The sequence below is a fragment of the Monodon monoceros genome, unplaced genomic scaffold, assembly GCF_005190385.1.
Source record: "Monodon monoceros isolate NGI ecotype Baffin Bay Population unplaced genomic scaffold, NGI_Narwhal_1 Super_Scaffold_20, whole genome shotgun sequence".
In the NCBI taxonomy this organism is placed as follows: Eukaryota; Metazoa; Chordata; class Mammalia; order Artiodactyla; family Monodontidae; genus Monodon; species Monodon monoceros.
In genome coordinates, this window is record NW_021703777.1 from 62,982,724 (window position 1) to 62,993,929 (window position 11,206).

The following is an 11,206-nucleotide window of genomic DNA, read 5'->3' on the forward strand; positions in this document are numbered from 1 at the left end:
TTTAGTTTCAAATTGTACTTGTTCATTGAGAACTCTCAGAGTTGTCCACACTCAGCCTCCAGCAATTTGTCAATTACAGTTCAGGTTTTTTTGCCCAGGTAGTGGTTCCCACAGAAATTCCTACTTGTGAGCTTCTGCTCCAATAAGTTGTGACTCTCTGTATTCACTTGTTTCTCCAATTCGAGGGGCAACAGTTTGACCTTTGACCTCACTTCTCGGACAGAGAAGTCTAAGAAGAATTGTTGATTTTCCAGTTTCTTCAGCTTTTTACAGTTTTTAGCACAGAGTGGTGACTTCTTAACGCTCCTTACATGCTGGACTGGAAACTGAGAACCCATTACCTATTTTCTTCATTATTTTTTACTTTCTGTATATCCAAGTTTCTATCTGGTATCATTTCTCTTTAGTTTGAAAATTTTTCTTTAGTACTTATTGTAGTATAAATTTGCTTGCAGCAAATTCTCTCAGCCTTCTTTCATCTGAAAATATCCTTATTTTACCTTCATTTTTGAAGAATGTTTTTAGTTGGATATAAAATTCTATGGTGACAGTTTATTTCCTTTAAAGATGGTGTTGCATTGTCTTCTGAGATGTTTTCTGTCTTGTCTTCTGTGATGTTTTCTGTCTTATATAGTTTCTGATGAGAAATCAGCTATCATTCATATCATTGTTCCTATATGTATGTCTTATTTTCTGGTTGCTTTTAAGATGTTCTCTTTCTCTTTATGTTTCACCAATTTGGCCATCATGTATTTAGAAGGGGTTTTCTTTGTATTTATCTTGCATGGGGATTGTTGCATATCTTGGATCCATGGGTTGGTGTTTTCATCAAATTTAGAAAGTTTCAGTTATTATTTCTTTAAGTATGTTTTTCTGCCTGCTTATTTCTCTCCCCCTCATACTCAAATTCATGTACATTAGAAACGATATTATTCATGGTATGGATAATCTATTCATTTTTCTATCTTTTTTCTTTCTTTCCTTCAATTTGAGCAACTGCTATTGCTCTATCTCCCCATTCACTCTCCTCTGTAGTGTCTAAATGCTACTCATAAGCCCCAAGTGTCTTAGATATTATATTTTTCAGTTTTATATTTTCTATTTTTTAGTGTTTAAATTGTTCTCCTGAAATGCTTCATATTTTTACCTATTATATCCATATTTTTAAGTAACTTCTTTAACATATCACAATAGTTGATTTAAAGTCCTGGTCTGGTAATTCTAATAACTGAGTCATCTTTGGATTTGCATCACTTGACTGCTCCTACGTCCTAACTTCAAGTGTGAGTTCTCCCGTGCCATTTTTTTAAAATGTTAATTCTCCCATGATGCAGCTTTCGCATTGGTGTAGAAAAGAATCCAACATGATCTGAAATATCAGTGAAGCCTCTTTTCTGGGTCAGAACTTACCCAGCAGGTAGAAGAAGACAGAATCCCACTGGAATGGGCCCCGAGGTGGTGGAAGTATTTGGGTGGTTTTAGGCATCTGAACAGCCCTGGATTTTAAATGTAGGGGATTTTCTGGGTTTAGCTCTAGACCCTATCCTCTTCTCAGTCTGTGTACTTTTACTGGATGATCCTATCCATTCTTACGACTCCAGTTACCGTCTATATACTGATAAATTCCAAAACTATACTTATAGTCCAAACTTTCCTCCTGAGTTCCAGACCCATATATCCACTGCATACCTTTCCATCTGGAGGTCATAAAGGCACTTTCAACTGAGCATATTCATAACTTAACACATACATAATTCTCTCTCTCTCTCCCTCTCTTTCTTTCTCTCCTGCCAGACTTTAGGTTATCACAATAAAAAATTTTAAATACTTTACACAAAACTGTATATAAAATTTAGTATATTTAAAAAATTGGGGTAACATTAAATCCCTAAGGTATCATTTCTTGTTAAGATGTGCACTAACAATTAAAATAACATCCTATTTTATATCATTTTACATTAGAATTTTTTCATTATTTAACTTTTGAATATCTATTATTTGCATAATCCAAAATATAAAAAGCCTATTAAATGAGGTCATTGCCCAGGCGAAAAGAAGATTTAGAGGAAGCATAAATTATTGTTTTCAAGTGTGTAAAGGTGTAGTGTGCAGAAATCAATGGAGTATCTCTTTGCCACTTCATCCAAAATCTAAACAGAAAACTGTCTGTTAACCTCACTGAGTTGTGACTTGGTATACGCTATGAATTTAAAGTATGAGTATCAGTAACATATTTATCACTGAAACCTGAAAAAACAAAGTCCTTTGTTGGGGTGTATCCCAGGAAACCAAAGGGAGTGTGTCACATTCCTTAGCCTGGGATATGACACAAAATGATGCACAATTGCCAATGCCAAGTCTATAGGTAAGACCATCATGTATTTCTCCCAGTGTAAAATTACTGGAAAAGACATTCTTTTCTTTTTTTCTTTAAAGAACATAGGTGGTAATTTGAGGCTAAGTTGGGAGTAGTTGGCTACTTAGACTATAGAACAGAGGGGCTTGAAAAAAATATTCTTAAAAACCTTGTCCAGCATTTGTCTCTGATTCCCATGCTCTTCTCCTATTTTACATCTTCAATGAGCATGACAACAAAGAATTGGTGTTTGTCTCAAAACTGCCCCTGAGAAATGGCAAGTCCTGCACCTGAATGTCTGTTAGCTTTCCCTCATTAGACAATCCAATGTGTATCCTTGTGGAAGGCCAACCCCAAGGGACCAGACTCAGCCTGCACCTGTGTCTCCAGAACTGGTTCCACAGTTGGGCTTTGTTTTTCCATGGGTCAATAAAGTAGTAGAAAGTGTGGAAAGAGCTCAAAATCTAAAGTCAGAGACCAGTATTTAAATTCCTGCTCCCAAACCCATGAGCTGGTTAACCTTAGATAATTCTTACCTTTCCTTCTCTGAAAAAATGGAAGTAATAGTACCTTCCTTGCATGGTTGCTGTGTTAACTAGATAAGACACTCTAGGACCTGATAGCGAGTTGGTGCTCTGTAAATGCTAATTTCTTCCCCACTCCTTTTCCTTTCAGCCTCTAGGTAAGTTATGGGAAGGAGTGGTGCAAGTCACCAGCTACAACCACAAAGACATTAGTGAAAGAAAAGTCTGTGGAAGTGAATATTGTGCATGTTTGCATTTTTATTCCCCTTGATTCTTCATTAATCCTATGGTTTGGTATGGAAAGAAGAAAATTATGTTCTCCTCCTAAGGTTGGCCTCTTTCAGTTGAATCCAATCTGTTTTGCAAACTCCCTCCAAGCAGAGAGCAGCATCTTGCCCCTGCTTTTCTACAGGATCCCTCAAGCTCTGAGGGTGTACTCCCTGCAGAATAATTGCTGTCCCATCGGTCCTCTGTACCGATGGAGGTTAGAGCCTGGGAAACACTCATGGAAAAAAACAATCAAGTGGACAATGCCAAGGATGTAACGGTGACTCAGGTTTTTCTCAGTTCAGTGGTAGCCACTCTCCACATTCAGCCTGAAGGAAAAGAGAGGCTATATGAGGAAGGTGATTTGGGATCTGAAAGCAAAGGATCTGTTATATTTATATACACAAACTTTTTCCCTCCAGTGGTTCACACGGAAATTCAGGAACAACATTGCTCTTCTGAAAGCTATTTCAGGATTCCACACGTTTTGTTGACATTTGGATACAAGCTTAAGCAATGGTGTGCCGGTAAGCTGGCTCTCTGGGTGGGGAGTGGGGGACCCTATTGGTGGCACCTGCTGGTTTCCGTGGTGTAAATACTGCCACCTGGGTTGATTACACGCTCCCAACCTGGCATCCCTGAGCATGGGGTTGGGAAGAGCCATGAAGAACTGGCTCTCTTGATTTGGTGCAAGCTGGCTCTGGCATCACACTGAGCTCAGGGCTCATGTTTAGTGATAATAGCTATTGGCAAATTCAACCCTTGTTGAAAACAGACATCATCGAGTTCTAGAATTCACTGTCTCTTGCTCTATGGCCTGCATTTTGGTCATTGTTCCTCCTGCTTTTTGAAGCGGCTCAGTGAATCTCACCGCTGTGGACCCCAGACCCTTTGACTTAATGAAGATTGATGCCTTCATTAGATTTTGAAAAGGAATGCTTGGACATTTTATTACCTGGTGGCTGGTGCCTAGTACTCTCTGTTCCATGGCCCATCTCCCCCACCTCTTGTGACACATTCCTGAAAAGGCTCCAGGAAAAAAATGTTACAGCCTTGGCAGATCAGCGTTTTCTGATTGTGCAATATTCTTCCTGAGAAACCCCATTCTCCAAAGGCAGTCATTCTGAAACTGGAGCTAGAAGTGGGAGTACAGGCTGGCCACCGGGAGGGTGGCCTAGGAGGCCAAGTGGTGGAGAGCTGGGACAGAATAAATCGATGGGAGATGGCGTCCATGTATATTCTGCCAGTTTTATGGGTTTACAAAACTGTCAAAAATTGCATCAGAAAGAAGAAAGGAATGAAAGAGTATTTACTTTTCCAAATACTCCATTTTCATTTTAATGATTTTTCACCCCTTGCAAAGCAATTTCACAAACATTATCTCATTGGCTCCTCATAGCAGGCTGATGAGACATAATAATATTGTTAATATAATAAAATAACATACTACATATCATATATCGGTGTAATGTAATATTAATATGATAAATATGATTATTTCTCCTTTACAGCAAAGACACTGAGATTCAGAGAAGACAAATGACTTGTTTAGGGTCATACAGATGTTAATGACAGTGGAGGAACTTGAGCCCCACGTGCCTGATGCCCGGCTAGAGCTTGCTCTATAACCAGACTGTGTGTATGTGGTGATCAGAGGTTTCTATCAGCTCTGATTATGTAATCACATGTGCCAGGTGGCATCAGAACTGTCAGAACGTTTAAACAAGTCTGAAGTTGTGCTACTATCCAAGGAGTTTCAACGGCTCCTGGAGGTCAGATGTTTTCCAAGATGTAGTTCAGTAACACCTCACTTATTCAGGGGCTGGCAGGGAAGGAGATAATCTGCAAAAATAAAATGTCCGTGTAATTATTCACATCTCTTAAGCTTCCAAATTTCGAATGAAATCTTTTAAAATGACATGGCACATTACCCCGTGTTTTTAAACATAGAATGCAAAACACAACTTGTTTAAGGCATCATTAACTTAGGGCATCGTTGACTTAGGGCATCATTGTCAATCTCAGTTTTTTTAGACTTTAATTTACAACGCTCCAGGGCACTACACTACAAGGTTCCACACTGCTGTGCTTTTTGGAGTTCCTGTTTCTTTTTGGCTTCTATTGGTGCACGTACCTTTTTTTTTTTTTCTTTTAATGTGGGTGTGCCTTTGGAAGCAGGCTGTGGGTTTTTTTTGTTTTTTTGTTTTTTTTTAAAGCTGTGGTTTTCTCTTTTTTTTGAAGATGTTGGGGGTAGGAGTTTATTAATTAATTAATTAATTTTTGCTGTGTTGGGTCTTCGTTTCTGCGCAAGGGCTTTCTCTAGTTGTGGCAAGGGGGGGCCACTCCTCATCGCGGTGCGCGGGCCTCTCACTATCGCGGCCTCTCCCGTTGCGGAGCACAGGCTCCAGACGCGCAGGCTCAGCAGCCATGGCTCACGGGCCCAGTTGCTCTGCGGCATGTGGGATCCTCCCAGACCAGGGCTCGAACTCGTGTCCCCTGCATTAGCAGGCAGACTCTCAACCACTGTGCCACCAGGGAAGCCCTGCACTTACCTTTAACAGTCTCTGCACCCTCTTCTATCTTGCTGTTTCTAATCTGTTAAGGAGTGAGCACCTGGTCCAGATAGACTTGTTGATGAAGTAGGAGGAGATAGGTTTTAAATAAAGGTTTGCATAATCCTCCTAGGAGGAAGCACTTTCTATCATCTTTTTTTGTAGGGGTATGGTAGGAGCTTTTGTTGTGCTGCTCAGATCCCTTTCCCAGACTAGTTCTCTTGTCACTCAGCTGCTGTGAGTGTTGATGACCAATGCTTGCAGCTGGACCCTTCCCTGAAGACTCACTCTTGGTCCACAGGAGCTGTTCCACCCAGAAATGCCTGGGAGGTGTCCCCCTACCTCTGGCATGGTTGCAGCCAACTACTAATCCAGGGGTATAAAATCCCAACCTCTTTGCCTCCGGGTGGGGTAATTCTCTGAGGCCATCCTTGTCCCTTGTCCCGGAACTTCCCGTGGGATTGGGCTGAGGCTGGACTGTAGCCGAATCCACATCTCGCTTTGTTTCGCCCATGCCCCTGTCTTGCTTCCCTCGCTCTTTTACAAGATGTCCCTGACAGCACTTGCATGAGACTCAGCCTCTGATTCCAGAGACTCTAACCTAATGCAGGCTTCCCCTGCTTTCCTGCTTTTCATATTCTCAGCTATATTCTGGAAACATCTCCCTATCCCTTTCCTCAACTCAACATTAAGAGAGGAGGGTAGCCAAATCATAAAAGATAGAATGCCTAATGAGAAAAAAATATTTTTGCAAAAAATATATTAGAAATTTTTAAATTCGTCACACTTCGACTTACAGCCTACCTTATGAGTCACTGTACTAGGGTCCTAGAATACAGATATAAAAGACACAATTTCCCTTCACCTTATTCTTTTGAGAAATTCACAGCCTATGAAGAAACCAACAAGTAAGTAGGCAATTATCATACGTCATAATAAACGCTGTTATTGAAGTCAGAACTCATTTATTCTTTCAAGAAATATTTCTCAAGCATCTAGTATATGCTAAACTTTTGGAGTCCAAGCAACCCAGAACAAAGAACTGTAGAATCCAAAGGCTGGTGAAGAGATGATGGTTTTGACTTTGGAAATGATATTGGAGTTGGTTCTGGTAGAATGAGCAGGAGTTGACTAGGTGAAGGTTAGGGAAAGGGTTCGGATCAAAGGACAATGACCTGAAAGCGTGTGGTGTTGGGGGGCGCACTTGGGAGAAGTTTATCACGGTAGGAGATGAGGAGAAGACAGAGAAGAAGGCAGTGGATGGAGGTGAAGGGGATGGATTATCTGCCAGGATGAGAAGTTTGGCTTTTATACTGTAGGTAATTTGCAGCCAAGAGAGCCTTATGAACCTGGGAATGAGACCAAGACCATTTCAGTAGGAATATGATGGTCAACACTGGGCAGGGAGAGAAGTGGGAGCTCACAGCTCAACAAGCAGATGCCTGCATCAGGCTCTTGAGTGCAGCTACCGGCAGCCCTAATGACCTGTGACATCATGGCTTAGCTATGGTGCTGTGGTCCAATCCATGCCTCTTCAAGGAAAAGAATGAAGAATTCCTAAGTTTTTCTCTCTTGAAAATTTGATCTGTAAAGGAACTCGGAATTCTCCTGCTGAGCACTTCTTGTGTTAGAGGTGGTTAGCTGTCTATATTTGACTTGATAGCATCAAGAAATATTCAAGGGAATCTCTGTCCCCAGAACCCATAGCCTGTCATCATTGCCTGAAAGGCTACAGTTGCATGTCCATCCTTATGACTCACCAGTCTCTCACCAGGCTAGGAGAGAAGGTGAGGGCAAAGAAGAGAGATTGTGGGCTCTCTGTGGTGCCATGGGGATATGGGGGTAGTGGGGATGGGGAAGGGTGCTGAAAGAAAGGGAAGAGGCAGAAAATCAGAGCTTGAGGGAGGCATAAATATACATTTTCTTTCCAACACTGCAATAGGCAGGTGCTGGCTGCTCAAATTTACATCAGTATCACTTAATGCCAAGTATTCTGATTATTTTATTAAGGGGAAAATATTTTCAGACTGAGCAATTCCTGTCTTTGTTTATATTTTCCCTAGTACTAATAACAACAATAACAATAAATAAACGTTTAACAGTTACCATATGCCCGGCATTGGGCTAAGAACTTTGCCTACATTAATCTCATTTAATTCTTCCCCAAACCTATGATAGAGATATTGTTAGTACTGACTTACAATGGAAGAGGAAAGTAAAGTCTAGAGAGCTTATGTGACATGCTCAGAATCACAGTTTGTGAGTGGCATACCCAGGTCAATCAGCTTCACTCCAAAGTCAATCCTTAAACTCTGGCTTTCCCAGTATGGTTATTTGCCCCTTCGTCCACCATTTCAAACGCTTTTTGTCATTCAAGGCCCATGTCCAGTTTCTTTTGTTCACTTAACTGACATTATTGAGCACCTTCCATGTATATTGCATCCTCATCTTCCAGGGAGCTTTTCCACACTGATTTCTACCTTCTTTAAACACCTGAGGCTTTAAAGTAGGGAGTGAGTCTTACTACGAATAGATTTGTATGGTTCTCTAAATGTTTTTAGTGGATTTATTATTTTTTTTTCCCTTCAAAGGTTTTAATCCATGGCCAGGTCAGGATCAAGTCTTCAAGTTTCCTATCTTCTCAACAGCACCCAATTCAGTGTTGGGTGGATGTGTCAGGAAGGCCCTGACTCTTAGCCCATCCAGGGGCTGTATTTTAAGGAAGAAGAAACACATGTGTGGATCTGATAAGATCTGAGTGATATGTGGAGAAGATGCCCTATGAGTGACGATCAGCTGTGTTTACCATTTAACTCTACAGCGGCAAGCCAAGATAACTGTCGTGGTCTGTGGACAGAAGTTCATGAAGATCACTGCTTGACAGGTCAGAGTAAAGGTCTCTTTCTTTCAAAATATGTGAAGGGGCAGGAAACGTGTGCACCAGGTGTTTTGTGTTCATGACGGCCTGGGAAAGATAATTCTGTCTGCCCGATAAGAACATTGTGCTCTACACACCAGGTTGTTTTTCCAGCAGCTATTTTCTGCCTATAAAAACGAGCATCACTGGCTCTCAACTTCTTTCCGCAAATCCCCTGGGCTGCAAACAATAACAAAAGGTATCTTATATTTATACAAAGCTGCCCTCAGAAAAGCTCAAGGACCTGAACAAAGCTTGTTTTCATATATGAGTTCTTATATAATCCCCAAGGGGAAAGGGGGCAGAGGGTGACAATTGAGTTTGGAACGTGGTCATTCCCAGCTAACAAAACGGAAAAGTGAGGGCCTATTGCAGGACACACTGACGGTCATGACCAGGACAGGAAGTCCGTCTTTCCCACTTCCTGTCCAGGGTTCTGAACACTGGACCACACTGCCTTGTCAGAAATCTGAAAATCTGGAGGAGGCGGCTGGAGGAGAATGCGTGGGAGAGAAAGCCCAGCCACACGAGAAGGGATGCTGCAGTCTCACTGCCTTTAGCGTCTGTTTTCACCAGTCAGGATTCTGCAGCTCCTAGAGTGAGTGCCCTTTTTGTCCTAGGTAGGACTGATTCGTGGGGGGGGGGGGGGGGGGGATTTTCATCACCCTCATTAGGAGTTACAGCTGAATCAGAGTAGCTCTCAGAGGTCTGGGTGGGTTGGGGAAGAAGAGCCCTCTGAGCAAAGGGCATTCTGTAAATATTTGTTACACACTTGGATACAAAGATAAGTAAGGCATAAGCTCTGGATTCAGTCCAGAGCATCATGTAACAGGGGAGACAAACACAGGATGAGAGGATCTGTGAGTGCTAGATGAATACAAGAAAAGAAAGGCAGTTACTTTTTTTTCAAATTCTTATTGGAATATGGTTGCTTTACAATGTTGTGTTAGCCTCCACTGCACAACAAAATGAATCTGCCATACACATACAGATATCCCGTCCCTTTTGGACTTGCCTCCCATTTAGGTTACCACAGTGCATTAGGTAGAGTTCCCTGTGCTATTACAGTATGTTCCCATCAGTTGTCTATTTTATACGTAGTATCAATAATGTATATCTGTCAATCCCAGTCTCCCAATTCCTCCCAACCCACCCCTTTCCCCCTTGGTATCCATACAAAAGGCAGTTTCTTTTTGATTGTGAATTTGAGTCGGGACTCCATGGGCCTGGGAGGGGGTCATTTTTTTTTTTTAACATCTTTATTGGAGTATAATTGCTTTACGATGGTGTGTTAGTTTCTGCTGTAACACAAAGTAAATCAGCTATACTTATACATATATCCCCATATCCCCTTCCTCTTGCGTCTCCCTCCCACCCTCCCTATCCCACCCCTCTAGGTGGTCACAAAGCACCGAGCTGATCTCCCTGTGTTATGCGGCTGCTTCCCACTAGCTATCTAGTTTACATGTGGTAGTTTTGGCTGAGGCTTGAAGGATAAGCAGGAAGGGTTTTAAGGGATACCTTCTACACTGCATTGAGGCAGTATCTCTCTAGTAAAATCACCTGGGGAAGCTTTTTAGGCAACCCTCATCCCTAAATCATTGGATTTAATTATTGGATCCAAGTGTCACCTGGGCGTAAGTATTCTTGAAGAGCTCCCAGGTAATTTTACTGAGCAAACAAGAGAGACAACCACAGAAGGAGCATGGGCTTTGGAGTTAGACGGCCTTGTTCTAACGCCCTGTGCCATTCGACTAGGCCCATTGTGGCGGCTGTGTCCGTGTCCCACAGCTGCTCTGTTTCCTCCTATTTCTACCAGTGCCTGGGAAGAAACCCTGCCATGGGAGAGTCCCTCCCCTTTGACAAACTTTCCTTGACTGAAAAAGCCTGGACTGGGAATCAGGAAATCTGGATTCTATCCCAGCTCCGCCACTGAGGTGCTACATGCGTGTGCTGGGTCACATAAGGAGATAAAGCAAAGACACTTGGGATTAATATTTGCAAGACATCGCGCTAGGTACTCAACGCATCTCTGGGCCTCAACGTCCCCATTGGTTGAGGTTTTTAGATCAGCATTTGTAGTCCATAAGGTCTATTTAAGAGGCCATGACCAGAATTATCTTTAAAGAATGATGTAAAGCATAATAGAAAAGTGGAGTGCACTGCATAGACTAGGGCAAGTATTGTGAAGTACAATTTTGTTTCAGTTATAAATACATGCATTTACTGCGTCATAATGTAAAATAAATGTCATGTTATAGGTTGTAAGTTAAAAACTTTAAGAGTACTCACGGGCAGCACATATACTAAAATTGGAAAGATACAGAGAAGATCAACATGGCGCCTGTGCAAACACATGAAGCATTCCATATTTTTTTTAACGTTACATTTTTTTTTTTTACCACAACTTTAAAAAAAGAGTTTGAGAAACATGGGATTAGATGCTCTCTGTGGACCCCTCCCTTCTGCTTTATAGCCCTTGACTACTCCAGCCTACCCTGAACCTACCTTTCTGTAACCTCCTTTTAGTTAGTACCGTGTAATTCTAGCCTATCATTTATTTCTTTTAAGAGGGAGGCAGGACAGTGTA

At 41.7% G+C, this 11,206-nt stretch overlaps 1 pseudogene; it reads left to right on the top strand.

Annotated features, from left to right (window-relative positions):
- The first annotated feature begins 10,900 nt into the window (after nt 1–10,900).
- Nucleotides 10,901–10,992, top strand: LOC114903332 (annotated as a pseudogene).
- The last annotated feature ends 214 nt before the right edge of the window (nt 10,993–11,206 follow it).